Source organism: Lactuca virosa, chromosome 4 (genome assembly GCF_052849685.1).
Source record: "Lactuca virosa cultivar CGN04683 chromosome 4, Lactuca_virosa_CGN04683_v6, whole genome shotgun sequence".
Classification (NCBI taxonomy): domain Eukaryota; kingdom Viridiplantae; phylum Streptophyta; class Magnoliopsida; order Asterales; family Asteraceae; genus Lactuca; species Lactuca virosa.
The window spans coordinates 424,951,754-424,962,086 of NC_136429.1; positions in this window are offsets into that span (position 1 = coordinate 424,951,754).

Genomic DNA, 10,333 nt, shown 5'->3' on the forward strand with positions numbered 1-10,333 from the left:
CTCCTTGAACTCAGAATCTGTTGCTTCGAACTCAGTTGCTTCTGATCAACCTGCTATTAGTAAATACAGGCCACCAACACAAGCGAAACAAAGTGCCTGCTGCAATTGTGCTTGTAGGAACAACAAGAGACAAGGCAAGGATACGCCACCAGGGGCAGGAAAAAACAACTTCACAGTGAAGAAAAAGACTTGTTTTCACTGTGGAACACCTGGACACGTTGCCCGAAACTGTCCAAATCACGCATATGTTCCCTACTACGCACAAGGCTGGCAGAATGCGCCAAGAGGGAGATTCTACAATGGAAACCCTTCGAGGCCACGTTCAGAAAATGGCGACTAGAATGCCACGAAGGCCAAAAATCAATCCCACAAGATCAAGAATCCAACTCCCAAGGTCAAGAAGGGAATGTCGGCCAAAAACCCCAATCCAAAATTAAAGTCAACTCGAAGATCGGCTTCAAGTTCAAAATCAAGTGTCGAGGCACCCATCGGATCGAACAAGAAATGGGTTAAACCCAACTATAGATGGGTTCCGAAGGTCCACTCTTCCAAATCTTCTAATGATTCTAATATTTCTACATCTTCTGTTTATGATAAGCAGGATATGTCATGGGAGAGAGTTCCGTGCACAGATGACAAAGGTCAACCCAGTTTCAAAATGGATTGGGTTCCAAAGACCAATTGATCCCACTCTGTGTCGGAGCAGCTATGGAGGCATATCATCAGACTTCGGTTTGTTGATAGTGGCTGCTGCTGGTACATGATAGGGGACATCTCTCAAGTGCACAAACATTCAGAACTTTGTTTTTGAGAGTATGTGTCCTTTGCGGGAAAGGAAGAAAGGAAAGGATGACTCTTGGCGTTTTGTGCTTATCGACGTGAAGAATTTTCGGATCTGTTCTGAGATTATGCGTGCTGTTCTCAGACCTTCTGGATGCAAATTCAATCGGTGACTTACGGTTTGAGTTTTCTTCTCGATACTCCTGAGTTTATCTTACACCGATTCGTTTTTGAAAATAATCTTTTATTTTCTTATAGTTTTTCGTTAGTAGGTATTATTGGGAAGTGATATGAACATGTGATAACAGGCAATTTTGGTCTGTGTAAAGTACCAAAGCTGAACTGTCTAGGCTCTGTGTTCGATGCGCTGGTAGGCACGAAAGATTTTAAATGGACTTGACTAGGCTCAGATGAACTTATGGAATCTAGAGACTTAACAAATGTTGACCTAGATAGATCCATTTAGCCTGATAACACGACGCTCGGATGGTTGAGCAGGGAGATATACATGAGAATCTACCGGTCCCATTAAAAGAACCCGTATCTAGAACTGTGGTTTAACTTTTCCTTGATGTACATGATGGGTTTTCAGCATTCTAACACTCCTATGGTGTACATGCAACCCTAGAAACCTTGGATCTATGTTTGACTAAGATACATGCAAATAATTATTTTTCCAAGGTTCTTATCCTAACTAGCATGGCATGGGGTACTTGAATCAAATAAAAGTAGTAGAATTACTTACCTTGTAGTAGTAGTTGATTGCTTGGAGTTTGAGAGCCTAGCACCAATAATGTGGATGCCTCAAATGGAAGTCACAAATCACCACAAACTTGGAAACTTGAGAGAATAGTCACAAAATTCTTGAAATCGGCCCTCTTAGTTTACACACATCAACTAGTGCAATTTCAAGAACCAAAGCCTCCTTTATATAGTGTGGTGGATTAGGGTTACATCCATGTAAACCCTAATACCCATGTCTTTTCATTTCCATGAGATCCATGGGTTAAAGCTCCATGGAGTATCCACAGACTTTCCATGCAAGCCTAGCCCATTCCAAATAAGCATTAGCCCACACTATATAAATACAAGAGCCCATATTTAATTAGTCATACTTTTGATCTCTAAATTAATTCTAAATTAATTATAGATCAATACTAATTAAATAATATGATTTTATATTAATATATTAAGACTTATAATATATTAATAAATCATAACTTATACTATTCTCAAACGATTATCCATAAATTATTCGGGTGAAGTGCAACCCAAATGGACCATGCCGGGTCGAGTCAAGTACATACCAAATATAGTTATGGACTTAGACACTATATCCAACAGTCTCCCACTTGGATAAGTCTAATAACTATAGTTGCAAGTATGACTTCAGGAACCGATCAGCAATCGTAGCTCTTTAAACTCTGTTGAACTATGAAGCGCCATTTTAGATAAGTGATCATATAATCCTCTGTTCTAGATATCAGCCGGACAAATACATGGAATATGGTCTTGCTTATTGTCTAGCATTTGTTTCCCGATTTCTGATTTGTTTGACATAGAACTTAACTGAACACATCAATTTAGTTCTGACCGGGCCCGGTACATAGGTCAAAACAAAATCATCGAGGGGCCCAGATATCGCTTCTAATCCTAGAAGGAACAACTAAACTTCGACTCATATGTTTGCTCTAATACTTGTTGAACTACACACAAAGGCACGACTTATAACATCGAGTTACCAATGCGTTTTCGTGCAATCAATGCATAACCAACTCATAGGCAACAAATCATATCTCTAGGTTTGAAGACTTATATGATATTACCGTCTCACGATCACTCGAGATAAATTCCATGAAGTGATACAAGTGAGCGTGGGTTGAATCCAATACTCAGAACTTATGAGCACTCATGAGTGTTGTAGCCCCGCTTTGTCTAACATCTTAGACCTCTACAAGCCAACCCATGACAGTCTTGATTCATATCTACTTCCAACATATGACCGACTGTGGAGAGTTTGAATAATATGATATAAACCATAACATAATTATTCTGGAAGTCAAAACATGCAAAAAGAAATAATAGTAAACGATTGACAAGAGATAGCAACACTTTACTCATAAATACCAGCTTTTATTTATCATCAAATGTCAATTACATTTTACAAATTTCAAGATTATCTAACTACTAAAACTAATATCATCCTTCAGCCCTATGCTCCGAGCATGCTGGAGATGCTTAGCCCGAGTCAGTCCCTTCGTGAGGGGATCTGCTGGGTTCTCATCCGATGATACCCTCTTTGCTACGAGGATTCCTTCTTCTATTCGATGTCTAATGAAGTGACATTTTCTGTCAATGTGTCTGGATCTCGCATGATCTCTTGGTTCCTTGGCTAAGGCAACCACACTATTGCTGTCACAGAAAATCTCCATTGGCTCCTTTATAGCTGGTACAACTACAAGGTCTCCGATGAAGTTCTTTAGCCATATAGCCTCTTTTGCTGCCTCGCTTGCTGCTATATACTTTGATTCACAAGTGGAATCAGCCACTGTCTCCTGCTTGGAACTTTTCCAAGTAATTGCCCCTCCGTTTAGAGTAAAGACCCAGCCCGACTGAGAGCGGAAATTATCTCTGTCAGTCTGAAAGCTAGCATCACTGTACCCTACAACTCTCAAGTCCTCACTGCCACCGAGGGTAAGGACCCAGTCCTTAGTCCTCTGTAGGTACTTGAGGATATTCTTTACCGCAGTCCAGTGTGCCTTGCCAGGGTTCCCCTGATACCTGCTAACCATGCTCAAAGCAAAGGCTACATCAGGTCGAGTACATGTCATAGCATACATGATTGATCCTACAGCCGAAGCATAAGGTATTCGACTCATTTCTGCTATCTCAGCCTCAGTACTAGGGCTTTGTGTCTTACTCAATCCGGCGTTACTCTGGATGGGTAACTCTCCTTTCTTGGAGTTATGCATGTTGAACCTTTTCAACACTTTGTCCACATAGGTGCTTTGACTAAGTCCAAATAGTCTTTTACTCCTATTTCTCAAAATCCTTATCCCTAGGATATAGGCAGCTTCTCCAAGGTCCTTCATAGCGAAACACTTCCCAAGCCAGGACTTTACTTCCTGTAGGGTTGGGATGTCATTTCCTATGAGTAGTATGTCATCCACATACAGTACCAAAAAGCTGACTATACTCCCACTAGCCTTGATATAGACACAAGATTCATCTTCACTCCTTAAAAAGCCAAATTCTTTGACTTTCTCATCAAAGCAAAGATTCCATCTGCGAGGTGCCTGTTTTAATCCATAAATGGATTTCTCGAGCTTACACACTCTACTGGGGTACTCCGTACTGACAAAACCCTCTGGCTGAACCATGTAAACATATTCAGCCAACTTTCCATTAAGGAAAGCGGTTTTGACATCCATTTTCCATATTTCATAATCATGAAATGCAGCAATGGCTAACAGAACCCTAATAGACTTAATCTTGGCTACTCGTGAAAAGGTCTCATCATAATCAACTCCGGGAGTTTGAGAATAACCCTTTGCAACCAGTCGTGCCTTATAAGTGTGTACATTACCATCCATGTCGGTCTTCTTCTTGAAGATCCATTTGCACCCAACTATCTTACGATCAGGTACATTGTCAACCAAGTTCCAAACTTGATTGTCATACATGGACTGTATCTCGCTATCCATAGCCTCTTTCCATTTAGCAGCCTCAGGGCCTGCCATGGCTTCTGTGTAGCTGTTAGGCTCATCCATATTTACCAGTGTGTTATCACTGATAAGTGTCTCACCTTCTGCAGTAATATGAAAACCATAATAATGCTCAGGTGCATTCCTAACTTTGGTGGAACGCCTCAGAAGTATAGATTCTTCAGTCGGCTCAACAGGAGTTTCCTCCTCAGGTTGAGGGCTAGAGTTTGAGGTTCCTTCACCACTTGACTCTTGAATTTCCTCAAGGTCAATTTGCCTCCCACTGTCTCCTTGGCTCATGAATTCTCTCTCTCGAAAGAATCCTCTTCTTGCTACAAAGACCACACTATCACTGGGTCTGTAGAAGATGTAACCAAAGGATTTCTGTGGGTAGCCGATGAAAATACACCTTTCGCTTCGGGGTTCGAGCTTATCGTGAGTCTCGCGTCTCACGAAAGCCTCGCAACCCCAAATCTTGATGTGGTCTAGATTGGGAACTTTTCCAGTCCACACCTCGTGAGGTGTTTTGGCAACCTTCTTTGTAGGGACTAGATTAAGGATATGGGCGGCAGTCTCTAAGGCATACCCCCAAAATGAGATTGGTAGCGAAGCTCGACTCATCATGGAACGAACCATGTCCAACAAGGTCCGATTGCGCCTCTCAGCTACACCATTCAACTGTGGTGTCCTAGGAGGTATCAATTGTGAGACAATCCCACATTCCTTAAGATAGTCAAGGAACTCAGTACTAAGATACTCACCACCACGATCGGATCGAAGCATCTTAATGTTCCTGCCCAACTGATTCTCCACTTCTTGCCTAAACTCTTTGAATTTCTCAAAGGTTTCTGACTTATGCTTGATTAGGTAGACATATCCATATCTACTAAAATCATCAGTAAAAGTCACATAGAACCGATTAGCATCTCTTGTGGCGGTTCTGAAGGGTCCACACACATCCGTGTGTATGAGGTCCAACAAACCTTCACCCCTAGCACAAGTGCCAGTAAAAGGTGACTTTGTCATTTTACCAAGCAAACAAGATTCACAACTATCATCTGACTTTAGGTCAAATGACTCCAAGACTCCATCCTTTTGGAGTTGGCCTATGCGTTTCTTGCTTACATGTCCAAGACGACAATGCCATAAGGATGCTTTATCTAAGCTAGTGGAAGAGTTAATACACAATACATTATTTCCTAGATTATCTACAACAGATACAGTTTCATACACGCCATCACAAGGTAATGCTTTAAAATAAAGAACATTATTAAAGAAAGCATCAATACTACCATTATTATTATCAAAATAAAAGGTAAAACCTTGTTTATACAATGCATGAAAGGAAATAACATTTCTTGCCATTTCTGGCGAATAATAACATTTATTCAAATCTAATGTAAACCCACTATTTAGCACTAAGGAATAAACTCCTATCTTGGTGACAGGTGAAGCTTTCCTGTTTCCCATGATCAAGTTTATCTTTCCCTGCTCCACATTCTCACTTCTTTTTAGTCCCTGCAAATCACAAAATATGTGAATACCACAACCTGTATCAAGGACCCAAGACTTAGACTGAGGTGAGTTATTAGACAATATAGTATATATACCTGCATGGTTGGGTTTTACTTTCCCATCCTTCAAATCTTGCTAGTACTTTGGGCAGTTTCGCTTCCAGTGCGACTTTTCATGGCAATAGAAGCATTCAGCCTCCTTAGGGTTAGTAGAAGGAGTGACAAAACCTTTCTTGGTTTTGCTTGAAGAGGAGCCTTCAAGGGTCTTACCCTTGGTACCCTTAGAAGGGTTATTTCTCTTCTTCCCTTTGTCATGCCCGATTGCCAAGAACTTTGATGGTAGCAGTCCATCAAGTCCTGGTGCATCTCAAAAGGATAATAGTCCTCATAGGACTTTTGGAGCTCGGCTGTCATGGTGGCCATCATGATGTATGCCACTTTTGTAGCATCTCTTTCATGTACCTCATATTCAGCAAGCTCTTCAGGAGTAGCAGTTGGCTCGGGTACCTTCAGCTCCTTGTCGAGAACATATTCTTTGTTCTCATACCGAGTGACCATCCTGATGTTTCTGATCCAATCTGTAAAGTTGGACCCATCAAAGATGACTCTCCCACAAAGATTCATGAGAGAGAAGGAGCTAGTAGGGTTTGAGCCAAAAGCATTGTTATTGGAAGACATCTGAAAAGAAGAGGGAATAGATTAGATTAGATATAGAGATAGTCCTTAACAAAACACCCAAATGTAATATTAAGGCTAGGACCCAACACAATATTTTATAACTTAGAAGAGGGATGTCGTAATCTAAGCTATAAGATATTTGAAGGTAGGTGAATGACGATTCACCAATTTCCATCATGAAAAACGAAATATTTAATTAGGTTTTAATTGGTTTAGAAACTCCTAGATTCTTTGAGATTCATTGAACTTTCTTCAATGGCATGTTTCAATCTCGAGTGTGCCCTTCAAGTTTTGTGACTGGGATGCCGAGGATCACAAAACAAGGTGTGAAGTAACCATGCAAATTACTTGGTACTCTTAATGTATTACCCCTTAATCGATGTGCCGGTTAACCACACACGCTCCATCGATACTATGATAAACATTAAGTCACCCTTTACCTACCTTGTTAAGTTCAAGTTAGTGTGTCGGTTAACCACACACGCTCCACTAACGACTTAAACAAAGTGTAAAGTGTAATTTCATGGATTAGCACCTTATTCACATTTTCCTAAAATAACTAAGATTGGGAATTCAATAAAGTTTAGTTACTTTAGTATTATCATTATACTTTTAATGAGAATTTTTAAGTCCTTGTCCTACCCGTTCGGCTAACGACCCTCCACCGATCAAGGAAGCGGTGGGTGAGAGTGGACACCCATTAAGTTGCCATTTTATAGGCAACAACCTTATACCCCCCTTATAGACCGGCTTCGTGAATGAGGTGTACTAGCGGTAAGACGACTTGATCTTATACATATATAAATATTATTAAACTTATAATATTATAAAGTATAAGGGTTGAATTTTAACTTTTAAAATTCTAGGGGTTGGAACTAAAGTTTTTAATATGACTTTATATGTTCCAAAACTTGAGGGCAAGTTTTGTAAACTTTCAAGACTTTTCATTTCTCATAACTTATGAGTTAATGGTTATTAAAAATGAAGACTCTTCATTTTTTGTAACCTATGTGTTCTTTTAATGGTTATTTATAAATGTGACTTTTGGTTATCCATAACTTAAGTACTAGTTATGGACTCCATTAAAACACATAAAGATAAAGAATTAATCTAATCAATTATTAGCACATAATTTCTATGATCTTCTAAACTCATATGTTTATGAATGTTCATATAAAAAATTTGAAGAATCGTAAGTACATATACAAAACTTGAAATTTTGATACGAGCTTTTGAACAAAACTTCGATTTTCAAGTTTTTTTTTTTTTTTTTTTTTTTTTTTTTTTTTTTTTGCATCAAGTATCAAATAAACAAACCTGGCTCTGATACCACTGATGGGTTTTCAGCATTCTAACACTCCTATGGTGTACATGCAACCCTAGAAACCTTGGATCTATGTTTGACTAAGATACATGAAAATAATTATTTTTCCAAGGTTCTTATCCTAACTAGCATGGCATGGGGTACTTGAATCAAATAAAAGTAGTAGAATTACTTACCTTGTAGTAGTAGTTGATTGCTTGGAGTTTGAGAGCCTAGCACCAATAATGTGGATGCCTCAAATGGAAGTCACAAATCACCACAAACTTGGAAACTTGAGAGAATAGTCACAAAATTCTTGAAATCGGCCCTCTTAGTTTACACACATCAACTAGTGCAATTTCAAGAACCAAAGCCTCCTTTATATAGTGTGGTGGATTAGGGTTACATCCATGTAAACCCTAATACCCATGTCTTTTCATTTCCATGAGATCCATGGGTTAAAGCTCCATGGAGTATCCACAGACTTTCCATGCAAGCCTAGCCCATTCCAAATAAGCATTAGCCCACACTATATAAATACAAGAGCCCATATTTAATTAGTCATACTTTTGATCTCTAAATTAATTCTAAATTAATTATAGATCAATACTAATTAAATAATATGATTTTATATTAATATATTAGGACTTATAATATATTAATAAATCATAACTTATACTATTCTCAAACGATTATCCATAAATTGTTCGGGTGAAGTGCAACCCAAATGGACCATGTAGGGTCGGGTCAAGTACATACCAAATGTAGTTATGGACTTAGACACTATATCCAACAGTACGGACTCATGTCCTTAATTCTGGTATTAACGGGGCGACTGGGAATTCCGATAAATTAGGTTTGTAGAAAGTTATTTTTCTTTCTTTCTAACTGTTAGTCATATGTTGCCTCCTCTACGTGATCGCAAGATCCGACCTGGACTACAACATATGCAACTCTGTTTCTCTGCATCTTCTATCGATCCAATTCTTTCTATCTGTTAGCCATATGCTGTCTCCTTTGCGTGATTAATAATCCGACCTGGTACACAGCATATGCAACCTTCTACTTTTCTATCCCACTAAAACTCTAGTCAGTCATATGTTTCACCCTCTATGTGATTGGAAGAGATCCGACCTGGGTGTACAACATATGCATTCTAAATCTATCATCTCTCCTAATAATTGTCTGCTCACCAGAAGTAAGGAGTATCTCGGAAGTCCTTGATTATTGGGGTATATCAGGAAGCGGGAAACATGTTCTAGTACATCTAAAAATTGAACAATTATAAATTGTCTGTAGATCTCGCTGCTCAATTTAGGTGGACAACAATATCCTTGGTCGTCGTCAGCTGAATGGTCTTTAGGAAGTTTGTCTAGGAACACAGGATCACAATATCTTGTCACTTGTAGTATGTCCTAAATTTGTCACTATCTTTCGTGTTTAAGTGGACCACAATACCGGCGATGGACCAGATCTATTCATGAAGGGGGAGGTACCGATGAACGGATTAAGGCTATATAACAACTTTGATCCCAAATATTTTTGTTTTTGTTAAATTTGTTCATAGTTTTTCTCTATTCACAAATTTAGGGGGAGTATTAAAAATCAAACAAAAATCAGAAAATTCAAAAATCAAACAAAATTCAGAAAAGTCAAAAATCAAGCAAAAATCAGAAAATTAAAAAAAAAACCAAACAAAAAATCAGAAAATTAAAAAAAAAATTAGTGTTACCTCTATTTTATTTCTTGTTCAGAAAAATCAAAAAAAAAATTCAAAAATATTGTGTGCTAACCTTGTTTTAGTTTTGTTTTTATCTTTTTGTTTTGTTTGTCTTGAAAAGTGAATCCAGGTGTAGATGAGACTCGTGGAGACTGTATTGAAAATTTCTGAGCCGAGGCTTCATCCATGAGCATCGAAGAATTCTCATTCGAAGGAGCAAGACATGAAGATTATTCTTTCGACATTCAATGTTTCAACCCCAGAAGCAAGGTGAAGCTGCACTTGAAGATTATGTGGCAGATTGCATTGAAGCCTCCTCAATCAATTTGCTGCTATATATGTACCTGCTGAAGTGATCCAGAAGATTATTTCTCTCTGTTAGTTCTCTCTGAAGATTCTCAAGCTGAAAGCGCTATCTTTCAAGAATCAGTACATGAAGCTTCCTCACGCAATGTGCGTTCAATGTCAAATCTTGAAGAAAAGCCCAACTGCTCCAGATGAAGTCATTCATTGAAGTTTCATCAAGTTCATCTTGAAGTTGTGAAGAATTTGAAGATAAATGCTGAAGCCAAGCTCACAATGAAGATTAACAAGAAAAGCCAGCTACCTTTTTAGGGGGAGCTTGTTGGGTCAT